General features: G+C 26.1%; 1 protein-coding gene across 2 annotated transcripts in view; it reads left to right on the top strand.

The window, feature by feature from the left end:
• Nucleotides 1-1,356: 1,356 nt before the first annotated feature.
• Nucleotides 1,357-16,632, top strand: part of LOC107451494 (transmembrane protein dusky-like) — a 47,013-nt gene continuing 31,737 nt past the window's right edge. Inside the window, exon 1 of one of the 2 annotated variants that reach the window (XM_016067614.4) lies at nucleotides 1,357-1,669. The gene's annotated coding sequence lies outside the window, so the exon portion shown is untranslated. Of the gene's footprint in view, nucleotides 1,670-6,894; nucleotides 7,028-16,632 lie in introns of those variants that run through there. The other variant, XM_016067615.3, reaches the window with a different exon arrangement.

Here is a 16,632-nt window from a genome sequence, read left to right as displayed (position 1 = left end):
TTTGAAAATTGTTTTGACAAATTTAAGTTATTTTACCTAATATCATGCTTAAAAATCATTGGTATTGACTCCCAGAAAAAAAATGTGAACTTGTAAAAATGTTATTTGTTTCTTAAGCATTGTGACAGATTCGTAAAATATCTTATATATTTTTGCTTAAGAAGAATTGAATTCATTAGATTTAGCAGATTATTAGAATATCATAGTATTTAATTCACCCTTAGAATATCATAAGAATAGAAAAGTGTCAGATAAAGATTTGTTATGAAGATTTGTTTTACAAAAAAAAGATTTGTTATGACAAAAAAGATTTGTTAAAACAAAAAGATTTGTTTAAAGATTTGTTATGACAAAAGATTTGTTATGACAAAAGATTTGTTATGACAAAAAAAAAATAAAAGATTTGTTATGACAAAAAAAAAATTACGAAGCAATTTTAAACAACAATTTAAAAAAAAAAAAAACAACAGCATTAGTTTATCACTTAAATAAAACGAGCCTTTACAATACAATTACATAGATATGCAAAGTTACAAAAGGTTTTAAATCATTTTAAGGCATGTTATTTAAAACGACAAAATCCCAAATTTGAACGAAAACGATTAAATAGTTCTCAAGTTACAAAACTTTAAAAGAGCTATAACTCTTATTTCTTCGGGATCAACTGGGCAATATTTTTCAAAATTTTACTCAGCTACTCTCTCCCAATATTTGATAGCCATTTTCAAAATCCATTATTTCTATATTCAGGGAAAATACATTGTCGTGCCTGTTTCCGTAATATAGCTATTGCTACTTATATTTTCAAAATTAATTCCTTTGAAAATTCCATTTCCTACGTTCGATTCTATAATTATTCATAGTCTGACATTGCGTTTATAAAGAATAAAACGTAACAAAAAAAGAAACGTAGATATTCAAAAATTAATAATCATATAAGCTCATCTATCAATAAAAGGTTATTCTAAAAGAACAGAACGAAAGAACAAAAACACTTTCTTCGCGCCAGAGCTAGCGATTTTCACCTGACCCTAACCAACCAACCATGAGATCCAACGTTTTTTTTACATTTCACCTTAAAAAGTAAAATTTCTCATCACAGTGGAAAACCTCAATGTCAAGTCAATGACATATCCTGAACTTCGAAGAGGAACTGTACCCAACGTTTATCAACAATTAAAGATCAAGAATTTCCTAAAACGTAATTCTTTTTTCTGGTAGAAATTCGTATATTCTATGGGTATTTATTGCGCGGGAAGGCGAAAGTGGGGCTTTTTGGGCGAGTTCCGGCCCTCTTTTTTTACCTTCTTCAGGATCCTATCTCTCTCTTTCTTGTATATAGGTCACCAGGTAATTGGTTATAAAAGATCCGTTATCGCCCAAAGGCGGATTACTTCGAAGAGATATCTTGTAGAGGATTGAAGCAGTTCACCAGCTGTGTGTGTGTTTTGGAATGGTGGCACAGTTTTACGAACACTGTTTGCCGCATCTTCTTTTAACTAGTCGCATTGAACGCTTTTAACGAACGGATCTCCGTGTTTCAGTGGAACTTTACTTTTGGGACTTGTGTTGCTGTAACTGATATCAACGCCGTTTGTGGACTATTCACTGATTGTGTGCCATTGTTGTGATTGTGAGAGATATTTTTTTGATTCCCTTTGGATTAAAGGTAAGGAATTAATTGCGAACAACTATTAATTATTTTTGTTTATGTCTAGGATTATCTTGATACAAAGAAATCACAATTGATTTAAAAGGGAATTTTTTCATACTGATATTAATTTTAAATGAATTATACTCATGCGAATCAGCATAGGCTTCCAATCGTATTTCATATTACGAATTAATGCAGACATGAAAACAAGTCCTTTTTTACAAACTGATTTATGCTTCAAATGAATTCCATATTGCGAATTAATGCAGACATGAAAATAAGTCCTTTTTTATATATTGATTTATGCTTCAAATGAATTCCAAATTACGAAATAATGCAGACATGAAAATAAGTCCTTTTTTGCAAACTGATTTATGCTTCAAATGAACTCCATATTACGAAATAATGCAGACATGAAAATAAGTCCTTTTTTATATATTGATTTATGCTTCAAATGAATTCCAAATTACGAAATAATGCAGACATGAAAATAAGTCCTTTTTTGCAAACTGATTTATGCTTCAAATGAACTCCATATTACGAAATAATGCAGACATGAAAATAAGTCCTTTTTTATATATTGATTTATGCTTCAAATGAATTCCAAATTACGAACTAATGCAGACATTAAGAGAATCATTTTCTATAATTTAATATAGGTTTCGAACGGATTCCATTTTACGAACAGATTCAGACATTCAAATAATTCCTTTTCCATGATTTAAAATGAGCTTCAAGCGAATTCCCTTCAAAAAGCGTATATGGACATTAAATGAATTCCCTTTCTAGAGTTTAATACAGGCTTCAAGCAAATTCTATTTAACGAGCAAATACAGGCATAAAACGACATTTTTCTTCAATAGTTTAATGAACGAATGCTATTTTACAAACAGGTGTAGACATTAAAGTAATTATTTTTCTATAATATAATTTAAAGCTTCAAACGAATTCCATTTAATGAACTAATGTAGACATTAAATGAATTTCATTTTAATAATTTCTTTTAAATTTTGAAAAAATCCCATTTTACAAATTATTATAGCGATTAAATGCTTTTATTTTCCTTTAATAAAAATAGGCTTCAAATGAATTTCATTTCACGAATAGATAATAAAGATATAAAACAAATTATTTTCTTACAAATTAATGTAGATTTCCATGTATTTTTATTGAATTAATTTTAGAATTTCGCTGTGTCAAAAGTAGTTGGGAATAAATATCATATCTAGCTATTATTTAAGTTCTTTCAAGCCTAAATAAATAAAATTTTGACAGTTATTATTGCTATCGTATCTTCTCATGTTAAATAAAAAGATGAAGCTGCTCTCTAAGTAATTAAAAATTGTTGAAATTTCTTACATTAAGTTTTAAAATGTTTGATTTTTTTAAATTTTTGCAAGAAGGAGCAATACAAACTATTAAATACCAATGCAATTTATGAGCTATCATAAACTTTTATTAGGGGGCAAAAAGTGATCATATTTAAAAACACCAGTAAAAGTTAATAAACGAATCGAAAAAATTTATAACATTTTAGATGGAGAAAATTAAAACAAAAACTGCATTTTAAAAAAGAGATTTATCAGTGTCAACAAAAAATAAAAAGCAAAAAAATGAAACCAATGTAACTTACTTGAAATGAATCAAATAATGCTGACATGCTACTTTTGATATCCGTATTATCTGAAAATTACAAAAAAAAAACAAACAAAAGAAATAATTTAGGCAATTTAAAATCAATCAGATTTCACTGAAAGTAAATGTTAGAGAATAGTAACTGCGTTTATCAGTATCTTTAAATAATGAATAGCACACTGATAAAAAAACAGTATGATCAAAATTTTCAGAATATGATAAAATTGTGTTTCTGGTTCTACGAGAGCATCAAAAAGTTCGATAGTTTTTACCGAGGAACTTTGGTAATGATTTTCGTAAAATTAAAAAATATGCTTTTATAATATGTAATAAAATTTGAAAATTTTCTCATGAAACCTTAGAGCGTGGGCATAGAAGCAATTTATTCTAATTTTGTGTCGTCTACTAGATGTGTGATAATGAGAGCTATAGTTTTGAAAACGTGAATTTCCGGTAAACCGTTATTATAAAAACGGAAAAAATAACCAAATAAATTTCTTAAATTCCGTATATTTTTTATTTTATCAACTTTAGAAATATCATAACCGTACAGGGCGTAAATTTTACCAGAATTTTATCTCCTTGTAAAAAGGATTATTAAAAATCATGTGAAAATTCTACATTTTAAAAATTATAAATTATGATGAAGAATCACAATCATATTTTATACTGAAATTGTGAAATTTTTGAATTTAAAACAAAATATAGGAATTTGGTACAAAATTGTCTGTAATACTACTTTCTTCAAGAGTGTCAGGAATTTTTTTTTTAAATTGAAATATTTGACGTCGTAAACATAATAAAATTTCAAAATTAGTTTGAATGCTAAACTTAAATCCACTTTTGGATAAATTGATATTGAATACTAAATTTCGGTTATAATAAGAAATATTAATATTAGAAAAGCAATCATTGCCAAATTAAATCTTAAAAAATGTAGTTTAATAGTCTTATTACAAATCTAACACCATAAATAAATATGTTTCGAGTTTAGTGTTTTATGTTTATAAGTTAGGAACCAATTGAAAATTAAATTTGTAATTAAGTTTCTGAAAGCAATGTTTCATCAATACTATTTTAATTGTTCAAAGTGTTTTTATATAAAAAAGGTGGCAGCATGAAATTTATTAAAGATAAAAATAAAAATTACTTAATTATTATGAGATAAAAATTACTCTATTACTCTATAATTACTCTACTAATATAGATTAAAAATAAATTTACTTCATTTAGATTCATTTTAATTTGAATAAAATATAAATTAGCCTAACTTTACTAAACATTACATCTTTCTAAACAAGCTCTCTATTTTTACTGTTCGAATAAAATTATGCATAAATATTCATAAAGCACAAAAGAAACTATCTCACACAAATTGACACGAAAATCATCTGTAATGGTAGTTTTTATTTATAATAGACTAATTTCATATTTAATTTTTTAATGTTAACAAATTTTACAATTGTTCAGAACTATGAGAACGTACTTAATAAAATAAATATCTGGATTTAAAAAGTATTGTCGATGCAATTAAAAATTAGTTCATTTTTTGAAATTAACATAATTGCACATTAATTTCTATCGCCAGGTTATTTTAACAAAAGTTTTGCAAAAATTCACTTATATTATTGAAAAAAATTATTATGCAGACATTTACTTAGAATATCTAAACATTTGCATACATTTTCGTAATTTGATAAAACTTTAATAAATATCAGTATTCATTATAAATTTAAAATAAATTATTCAATTCAGCACTTATTTTTCAAAATTCTAACCTTTGCAATTTCTTGGAATTATGCCACAGTACTGCATGCAATAAATATTATAGTTTCACAAATTATTGAAATTTTGCAACTATGTTTATTGAAGTACTCAATACAATAAAACCTAAGTTCATTCATTCATTCAATCATTTTAACAACTTCAAGAATTATTTAAAAATTTCGTTTATTTTAATCAATTTCTTAATTTTTATCATTATATTTTCAATAAAATAATAGTATGATAATATTTTACGCATGTCACAACAGTATTTCTTAAAAAAAAATTTAAATTTAAATTTATTAATTTTGAGGGTTGTTGAAATCTTAAAATTACTTATGAAAAATTGATTTAGCTTTATTATTAAAGCATTTTGAAAAATGAAGTTGTTTTAAATATCTTTAAATCGAATATCTTGTCTGTGATAATGCAAATGAAATGCGTATCTCGATACATAAAATATTTAAATGGATTCTTTTTTTAAGCATCTCAATCAAGTTCATTATCCATTAAACTCAATTGTTACAATTTTTTATTTATATAAAATTTTCTTAAAAAAATTTGGTTTGTACACAATTAAACTATGACGGTTTAGTTAGCGTTTCACAATTCATTTGGTTTAAGGAAAAGTTAGAATTTTTCAATTTGCACAATTTTCATCTCGGGAAAATGTTGAATTAGTTCAATCAGCAATTAGTTATATCTGCAGTTTCCAATTTTTTTCTACTACGGAACCCTAAATGATCGCCCTTTTTTTTTTTGACGGATTCCTTATTGTCGAAAAAACGTTTGTTAGCAGATTAAGGATATCAACCAAGGAAAGATAACTAATTATTTTTAAAGAAATTAAATTAGAAGGAGGTGAGCCGTGGTGGCTCAGGGGTTAGAGAGTTCGATGAGGTGAACTGGGTTCGGATCTCAGCGATGGCTGTTCGATACGAATTCCGCACATAGCCACACCGACCACAGTACTGACGCAAAATATCCTCAGTGGTAGATGGATCATGGGTTAGAGTCCTCTCGCCGTCAGACTAACCATGGGAGGATTTCGTGGTTTTCTTCTTCATGTTACGCAAATGTGGGTTTTCCTCTCCATGTAACGAAAATGCAGGTTTTCCTCTCCATGTAGCGCAAATTTCTCCCAATACTTGATCCAGAATATTGAATTAGTTCAACCAACATAATCTTCGTTTTGAAGAAATATTTAGTTACTTCATCCTGTGTGAGACAACATGACATAAAGTTGGAAAATTTTATTTTTATTTTAAATCCACATAATTATTTTCTACGCATACGATGTTAAATTATTTTTTCGGGCGTATGTTAAATATGCTTAATTAGCACAATTCACATTTAAAAAAAACGTTAAATAAACTTGAACGAATGTTGCTATAATTCGACATAAATAAAATTCTTGGTTCGAAAAGCTCTGATTGCTTTAATTTTAATATTTAAATTTACAAAAGATTCTCATTTTGAGCCTTATATTAAGTTTTTAAGCAAAACTCTAAAAAAAAAAAAAAAAATTTTTTTTTTATCTTTCAAAATTTTTCTCATTTATATTTCATGGTAAACTATATTTGAATATACTATTTTATTTATTTGTTTCGAAGAAATTGTTAAAGCGAGTAAAAGTTACAAAACAATTAAATAAGCTTATAAAGAAGTTAAACAAACCATGCATTATGTAAACCGCAAGCAAATATACATTTTTTATATAAAAGGAGAAGGCTATTTTCTTTATCTGAAAAGCCACGCGAAACGAACAAAAGAAGGAAGGTGTTGGAAAAATCAGCGGGAGATTCGAACTTCTGCAGAAGCTTGACGACGCGTGTTGTGACCCAGTTAGAATGCAACCTGTATGAGGGAGGGTTTGACAAACACCTTCAGTCCGCAATGGAACTTAGAACCTGACACACCTGTCATTTAAACGTCTTTCTTTGTCATCTGGAAGATAACGGGACAAGCATAAAGGTGAGAGAATATTAAATCTGCATAATTCTACGCTTTACGAAAATATAAACGGAAACTCGGAAAAATGTCAATTTAATTTAATCTACTATAAGTTTAGTTTCGGGAAAATGTAGATTAAATTCATTTTAAATGGTGTTTACTGTTTGGAGAAAATGTTATAAACTCTTTTAATTTACTTCATTTTCGTTTTGAGAAAATGTCAAATTAATTCAATTTTCTTAGTTTTCGTTACGAGAAAATTTTGATTTTGTTAAATTTAAACAGTCTTTTATTAATCGAGAAAATGTTGACTTTGTTCAATTAACATAGTTTTTTTTGTTTTGAAAAAATATTTAACTAATCCAATCGTCTTAGTTTTCGTTTAGAGAAAATGTTGATTAAGTTCAATCTGAACAGTTTTTATTTTTCGAGAAAATGTTAAATTCGTTCAATCAACATAATTTTTATTTTAAAAAAAATGCGAAATTTGTTCAATCTTCTTAGTTTTCGCTTAGAGAAATTGTTGATTTTGTTCGGTCTAAACAGTTTTTATTGTCTGAGGAAATGTTAAATTCGTCCTATCAACATAATTTTTGCTTTGAAAAAATGTAAACTAGTTCAATCAAAATAGTTTTTTGTTGCGAAAAAGTGGCAAATAAATTTAATTTGAATCAATTTTTGTTTTGATAAAGTGTATATTAATGAGTTTTGCTTTGAGAGAATGAAATGTCAAGTTAATATAATGTCGTTTCAAAATAATATAATGTCCGTTCAATCTACGCAGATTTTTGGTTCGAGAAAATTTTAAATTTAGTTTGAGAAAATGCTATTTCAGTTCCTACCACAAAAAGTTTTGCTTTTTGAAAATGTTAAATTAGTTTAATCTTTAAAAATTTCTCAAAGAAAAATGTAAAATCGATTCCAACTACACACTTTAAGAAAATGTCAAATATTTTTCAATATAATATTTGCATAAAATAGAAAAAAAATATATTAATTTTAACTCGATATAATTTTAACTCGATAAAACGCATAAGTGTTAAGTTTGTTAAATCAGTATAAATCATATTTCGAAAAAATTTCAACCAAACTTAAAAAAAATGCAAGTATAATCAAATCTACACAATTCTTTTATAATTGTTTTAATGAAATAACTTTAAAAAAATTAAAAAATATTTCAAGTTGAATGTTTTTTGTTTAAAAAAGATGTTGAACTACGTTGTAAAGATGTAAAATTGATCATTTTAACATATATCAACTAAATTTATAAAATATACGGAACCCTTTTTCCTGAAATTTTTTATATTATTTTGAGAAATCATCTTTTTTAGGTTTAAAAATGCAACATTTTTTTGATGTGGTAAAATTAGTCTTATTTTTTCCTGACTTTAACTTTTTCGTAATGCACGTTTAAGGGTTTCCATTCCAATAAGATAAGATTTAAATCTACAAATTAATTTTTATAATTGGAAACTGCTCACGGTCGAAACTTTTTGATTAAATTTGTGCGATCGTTATTATGTTTTGAAACATTTAAATATATCATTAATAAAATACTAAGTAATTTAAAAAGAGTTTAGGTAGTAGTTGAAAAAATTCTTAAAAAACGATTTCATTTTCTAGAATGATTACAGTCTATTAATTGATTTAATGTCTGCATGTCGTTAATTTAATTAGTAAAACGTTCGTATTCCTCTTATCTAAACAAATAAATGTGCATAATTTTAATAATATTGATGTTTTCATAAGACAAAAATTCATTCAAAAATGGTCTGTAGCACTGTGGAGATATATTATTCCATTCGAGGCTTATTATATATAATTCTATTGAAAAAAATTACAGAACATATTTATGCGTCTAAATTAGAAAAACAGTTTTAATGACAAGGAAGCAAATTTATTCTTAAATATACTCACTATTTAATAATTATTTCTGATAAAAATTAATTAAATTCCTTAAAAAATTAAATTAATTAAAAAATATTAAATTGGGGTAAATTTATTTTCATAAACGTCTCTTAGTCAATCAAATTTTAGATTAAATATCCCTATTTATTTTTACAGAAAGAAGTGCTTATGATGCATTTGTGATAAAGTGATTAAATTCTTTGCAATTTATAAATGAATTGATTTCTAAAAAATGGTTATTCTTATTTGCTATCTATTGCAATGCTGATAAACAAAAAGCAAATAACATAGATAAGCACATGCAAAGCGAATATCACAAATAACAACAGGAACTCCCGTTTCTACCTAAAATTATTTTTGCAAAATAATAAGTATTAAAATATCCGAAACAATATTACAAATATAACAAACAACAACAAAAACTTCCTATTTTTTCCTAAAATTTAGTTTAAAAAATAATAAGTGTTGCTTTAAAATACAGATAAAACATTTTTTATTATGGGCGCATTTTATATTATAATAAAACGCCTCCAATAGAATTGTTAGTCTTAATGGAACAAAAAAAATTATTTTGCCTAGGAAATGACAAAAGGAAAAGAAAATTCTTTTTGTTTTTACTTTTTATAATACTTTTCCCATAAAAACCATTATTTATCTGCGGTAATTAACCCGCAAAAATTCAAAGAATTTTGATGTTTAAAAAAAAAATTATGCTTTTATTAAACTTCTTTCATTTTCTTAAAAAAAGTTTTCTAAAACATGAAAAATTGTTCGAGGCTATCTTACAGCTTTTAAATATAGAATTTTAGCTAAGGGTTTCTTTTCTCTCACAAATTCGAATCTTTGAATAAATTCCTTGCGCGCCCCGGGTGATGAGCTATCTACTTTTAAGTAATGAGTTTCTTAACGATGCAATAAGATGTGTAAAGTGAGAAAGAAAAAAATAAGTATTACCCCGAATAACTCAGGCGCTCTAATGACCGGGTTTTCACAAACTATATGCCAATATTAATGTTTCCTAGATGTGAGATCAAATATGATAATTAATAAGTGAGGCTGATATTTCATGTTATGATAACAGCGCATCTTTGAATAAACATACTTTTTTTTCTTCTTCGGTTTGAGCATCAAAATTTGGCTACCTAGTCGCTACCTGGAAAATACGGTCGTAATAGTTAGTCAAGGGAGCGATCGAATGTTTCTCCCCTTTTATGTTAATTTCACTTATTTATATTTCGCTCTATATCAAAAGCTTCTTAAACGATACAGGAAGGCTTTTCCATGGAATTATAAAACTTGTTTATCCAAAATAATTTTCAGAAACCATTTATAAAGCTTTATAATTTCGTTGATTAATAACCGAATTGTTGGACTTGCAAATTTTTTGCGCGATTTTGAAATATGTGATTTTAAAAGAAGTAAATCGATTAGGTAGTTCCTGATAAATGAAATTTAAATAAAAGTCGTGTTTTTGAACTTTTAAGGAAGAAACTTAGATTATTAATAAACAGTCCCTGGCCTAATTATTAGACACACTATAAGATTCTATGTAAAATCTTAGATGATACTATACAGCTTTAATGTTTTTACGCGTCTGAAACCGGTTTGCATTTGTTTACATTCGTGTGTCATTTGGTTAACATTGTAATGCAGTATGTTAAAAATGAATACAAATGGGAAATTTGTAAAAAATCTCCTGAATAAAAACCCATTCCATGAATGTTTAAATATAAAAGTATTGCATATAAACTCGTGCAAAGCATGTAATTATTAAAAAACCACAGTGCGTCAAATAATTTGATCAAATTATTACAATATAATAATATAATAAATATTCTATATTTATATAATATATCGTCTAATTTACCCAATGTCAAAATTTACATAATATATCGCCAAATTTGAAAATTGTTACACAAACGTAAACAAGTCCAAACGGTTTCAGTCCCGTAAAACAATAAAGCTGTATAGTATATAGCATAATTAAGATTTTACATGGAATTTTATAGTGCTCTATTAATTTGACCAGGGACTGCAAACATAAAAAAGCATATACAATGAATTTTTTAAGATAGTATGAGTACGAACTAGATATGTACTATATATATGTACTAATATAAGCTACTAGAACATTTTTGTAAATGATAAACTAAAGTGACTTTGTCAAGATGTTTAAATCATTTCTTTTGACAAAACGCAAAAGATAATAAATTGCTCATTTCGAGATTATTTTTCTTATATTGAGAATAAAAATATGATAGGTAGAAAAGCGCGTATTAATATTTACTTAGTTTATAAGTTTCAAAAATATATTTCGAAAACTAAAGAAGCATTGATTAGCCGTATTGTATTCCAAAAACATAAGTTTAAATATGAAAACAAATAAATAATTCCGAGTATACAGTATTTATAAAGTGACTGGTTTTGAATAGATGTTCCTTTCAACGATTCTCGATTGAAATTCGATTTAACGTTATAGCCTTCTTTAAAATAAAACTGATAGTGGATAACCATTTTTAATTTATTCAAATTTTTTAGCTCCTAAAATCCATAAAATTGTGAAGTTAATATTATTAGAAGGTAAATAATACTAATACCATTTGTTTGGAAGTGTTTTTCTTAATTCTGTTTAAATCGATACTGACTAATTTGGACTAGACATTTTCCTCATTCTAAATTTAAATTATTATCTTTCTGAAAATTCTTAATTACAAGAATAGTATTATAATAATTTCTTGAAAAAATGTCATACAGATTCTAATAAAAAAAAATCCCACTAATTCATATTGTCATTAAAAAAACATAGTTTGTTGTGAAATTAAAATCATAATATCGTGAATATTATCTAAGAAATATTTAGGTAATATATAGAATATAGCAATTTTTTGAAGGAAATTAAATAAAAGTTATTAAAATCCACTTCAGAGGTTGAGTTGCGTTTTAATGGAAGTACTTTTAATTTACGTAAAAAATTAAAAAAGTGTTTTACATTTAAAAAAAATGCTTGTTTTTTTTAAAAAATTCGAAAGTGTTTTAATTTATGTTATCAGTAGGAGAGGAATTTATTTTCTTCAAGTTGTTACCATTTTTGAGTTTCTCAATTTGGTTCAATAGTTTAACCGCTTTAAGCTGTTCTTCTGAGAGATTATATGGGATTAATACAAAAATCCGCTACCCTAATTGATTATCTTTAAGTATATCGAGAATGTTATTTATCGACTGTCACATGTTTGCCGATATATAAACTCAAACGACCTACTTTATAAATTTATCAATTTTATTACTCTTTGAGATTCGATAAAATTTTTTAAAAAGTTTATAGGAAGTGAAGTATAACGGTAAAACAAATCTGAAAAAAAAAATGATTCTGTTTTAAGCTTATATTCATTCTTTTATGTTTTGTTCATTAGAATGGTTTAAATGTTTTAAAATTGTTATTTCAAATAAAGTATACTTCCTAGATTAAAGACAGGCAAACTAAAAATATTCCGTTCAGAATTTATAAAATAAAAATCAAATTTAATGGTAAATTTCATGCAAAAATTTTCGACCCGAAACAAACAACAAACTCTCTGAATATAGTTTCGTAAAAGTTTAGTTCCAAACTTGTCCTTAATTATGTTTGATTTTGTCAAGATTACTGAACTTCTTTTAGTTTTTGAAAAAAAGTTCGTGCCTTTAAAACAAAAATCACAATGCTGATGAAATAAAGGAAAAATAAAGCATTTTTAAGATGCTTCATTTGTCGTCTTTGCTTTATAAAGAATTTAATAAGCATGTACAAAAGGCTTAATTGTACTTACTATGAACAATGCTTCGAATCGATTAGGGATTTTCTGTTCTGCAAATTTCGTTTTATGTCTTTGTTTAAATTAAAATAATTGTTTTTACACATACATGATTCAATGCCTTTAATAACAATTCTGCTTTATTTTATCATAAACTTCATGAAATGTTTTGTAAAAATAGCTGAAATCTCTCGTAGGTAATTGTTATTTTACTTTATGTTTCATGAATCTTATGCAAAATGTCACAAAACAAGGAATAAAACGCTGTATTTTATTTCAAATTTTATGCAATTTGTTAAAAGATCTGTGAAATTTCAAGTATATAATTGTTATTTTATTTTTTGTTACTCGAGTATTATGTAAAATGCTTATTTTATTTTAAATTTCATAAAATTTCCTAGAAAATGTTGCTGACCTTATTTAAAATGTTTTATTTTAATTCGAAATTCCAACCAATGAGAATTAAAAAAAACCTATTTTAATATGTTTTTGATCATTGATTTATAATTATATACGAGTAAGAAACTACAAAATATTACATTTCAAGTGTTAAATACTTGTGGAAAAGTAGAAATGTACTTAAAAAGAGTCAAATGGTTTAAATACCTAAAAAATCATTAATATTTTTTCGAATGTGTTTCAAGGATTGATTCTTAATTTTTGTATATTTTACTAAGCCAAAACAGTTCAATGATTTGTCACCCTCCAAAGAATTTTTGGCATCTCAAACTCGTTTTTTAGTTTAAGATTGTCCAAAATCAGAAATAGTAAAATAGTTAAAAAAAACTTATACCTAAATGTATAGGTACGTAGGAAGCTGGTACAAGTGAAACATATTGGTTTACATACATATTTAATTAAGTTTTCATTTTATTAAAACAAGCTTAGTTTTGCGATTTATAAATCAAACGATAACTTATTAATAATTAATCTATTTATGTAATAATTCAATCGAATCAAAAATTTAATAAATTAATCATAAGTTCAAAAACGTTCAAATGTGAGGAATTAAGTAAGTTGTATCTTATAATTTAAATTATAGGAACAATATTTATTTGAGCAATAATTTTGTTCATTTAACCATACAGTATTTTCTGAATAATTTTTATAAGATAAAATATTCTTTTCTTCTTTTAACCAAAGGGCCAGACAGCTTTTAACTGAATGGAATAATATCAACTTTTTTCGAACATTATTTTAAATTATTGTTCGAATAATAATTTGAATTGTTACGATATTGTATAATATTATATTTTTATATATACAATATTGTTCGCTTAATTAAATTATTGTCCAAATATAGTTCAATAATTTCTAAAAGCATTTTCTCGACTACGACTTCACAGCCCTGGTTGAAATTTGCCAGTTTTTAAGACATATATGCTATATACATAACATATTCTCAAAATATGTTGCGAAAATATTTCCAGTTCTTCCAGTTCAGTGTTCTTAATGTAGAGCCAGTTTTGGGTATTCAACTTAACTTTACCTTTAGTTTTGCCGTGTGTGTAAAAACTATTTAAGATGAAAATACGAAGAAGTACGATTGAATGAAAATTTTAATATTTGATAATCAATTCGAGAATCGTTAACTGCTTAACTTACGGTAAAAAATACCCTGTGGAGTGCTCTGGAGTCTGCGGGAGTGCGGTTAATGAGTTGGAATTTGACATGATCAAAAGGCCATTCTTCAAGAATTTAAAACGATTTTTTTTTTTTGAAAAATCTTTATTTTGAAATTGCTTTTCCGTGAAATTTTTTTCTGTTTATGCTTGAAATAACTATTTTTTGTTTATTTTGGGGAAAATTTTTATTAATCTTACTCGTGATCCTTGATTCATTTGCTTGTGCTTAAATTGTTGTCAATTTAAGCACTGTTGTTGTCAAATAAAAGTCACAAAAATTGTGAGAGATTAGATGTTGCCAGAAAAAAAACATTAAATAAAAAATATTTCCTTCAACTCAAATGGGACAACAACAAAAATAGTTTCCTATTTGAATTATTATGATTTAAAATTATCAAATTATCGTTAAATACCCTTAACGAGTAAAATTACTTTTCTTTAACTACTTCTCAACTGTGACACACATTATTCTTACCTTTGTTTATTTTTTAAGTGTATAGGGGTTGGTGAGTGGAGCCTCCTATATATATATATATATATATATATATATATATATATATATATATATATATATATATATATATATATATANATGCTGTTTGTAAGTTTGTATATAGCATGTACATTATCCAGTTGTATTTCAGAAAGGATTTATTATTCTTTAAAAATATTATTTTCTTTAAATATTTAAATACTCTCTTTTCTAAATCAATTAAATCAACCTTTTACTTACAAATGTGAAATGCCTAAAGTACATTTAAAAAAAATTTCTAGCGCTTTGACGCACACCTGAATTATATTTTACTATTTTTTAGGTATATCACTGGGAATCGGGTTCTACTTTAATTTTTTTCAGTAGAACAAAAATGAAACTAATTTTGCTTCAGCAAAAATACTACATGAAGCAAGTTTCAATAAAATCAAACATTATTATATAACGTTATCTTTATTATTATCCTATAGTGATTTTTATTAGACGACACATTTGAGTGTCATTTTTGTAGGACTTCGAGAAGCGCATTATAACGAAGAGATTATTTAAGTTTTGAAATCGAATTACAGAAATGTTTTAAGAGCGTGCAGCATTTGTTTGGAAGATAAAAACTTATTGCAAAGCTTAAATGAAACTTTTGGAAGTTTTGCGTTCAGACTTATTGATTTATTTTTTTACAAAAAATGCGCTAACAAATTAGTTGATACAAATACAAAGAAGTAATAGTGTGGTAGTATAAAAAGTTTTAACGGTAAATTTTCGCAGATTTTATGTGAAATTTCATGAAGCATATAGCGTTTCATTTCCATTTTCGTGACATTTCCTATAAGATTCACGAGGCACGAAATTTCATGACCAAAAAAATATCCTGAAAATTGATAGAAAAAATGCTGAAAATTAATAATTAAAATTGATTTTTTAAAAAATAAGGTTTAGTTTACAGTTTTTTTTTCTTTTTTTTTTCAAAACTTTTTTTATCACATTTACACGTGTACCTTCCCCTCATTGCTAATTGAAAATCGCATTTTTTAATTATTATTTAAAGCTCGCGTCTCTGTCTGTAAACTAACATAAAATTAAAGCTGTCGTACTTTTTTTAAGAAACTTAAGCTATTGCTTTTTTAATTACTTAAAGAGAAAAATTTAAAAAACGCCCGTAAAGAACATATAAAATTCTATTTTAATAAAAAAAAATATAAAGTATTAAAATCAAAATTTAGCGATGTATTAAAATAAAATTTTAGAACAAATAAATGAAGTGTTTTGTTTATTGGCGAATAACTATCACACTTCCAAATTGGCGACTCTTTTAGTGACCCACTCCCATTAAACGGGACGAAAAAGCAATCCGGCTCTTCCCCTCCCCACCCTTTCTGACCTAAGATTGATTAATAAGAGAAGTCGATTGTTTTTCTGGCCAGTGGTTAGTTGGAAAGGACTGATCGTGCTATTGACCGAGTTGCCCATATTTTCTTCACGTCAAAATCTAGTTCAGAGATGACTTATACATCTTCGCCAAGAAAAAAAGGAATCAAGAAGCAATGCACGCGCGGACACAAGAGTTGAAAACGACATTTATGTTTTACTTAATCATTATACAGGTGTAACTTTTTATTTCTTTTTAACTTTGGGTGATGATTTTAATTGTTCTACATCTCGGCTGCTGTTTGACATGATTTGAACATCCGCGTGAACAGCTCTTGTTTTTGTTTTTTTTTTCCAAGGTACGTATGTTTGCTCTTGGTGTGTTTTAACAATTGGTTCAGGTATTTTGCACACGATACTAATATAATATAATATAATATAATATAA

This window comes from Parasteatoda tepidariorum, chromosome 3, assembly GCF_043381705.1.
Source record: "Parasteatoda tepidariorum isolate YZ-2023 chromosome 3, CAS_Ptep_4.0, whole genome shotgun sequence".
Taxonomy (NCBI): domain Eukaryota; kingdom Metazoa; phylum Arthropoda; class Arachnida; order Araneae; family Theridiidae; genus Parasteatoda; species Parasteatoda tepidariorum.
This window is presented reverse-complemented; position numbering and strand designations above follow the sequence as displayed.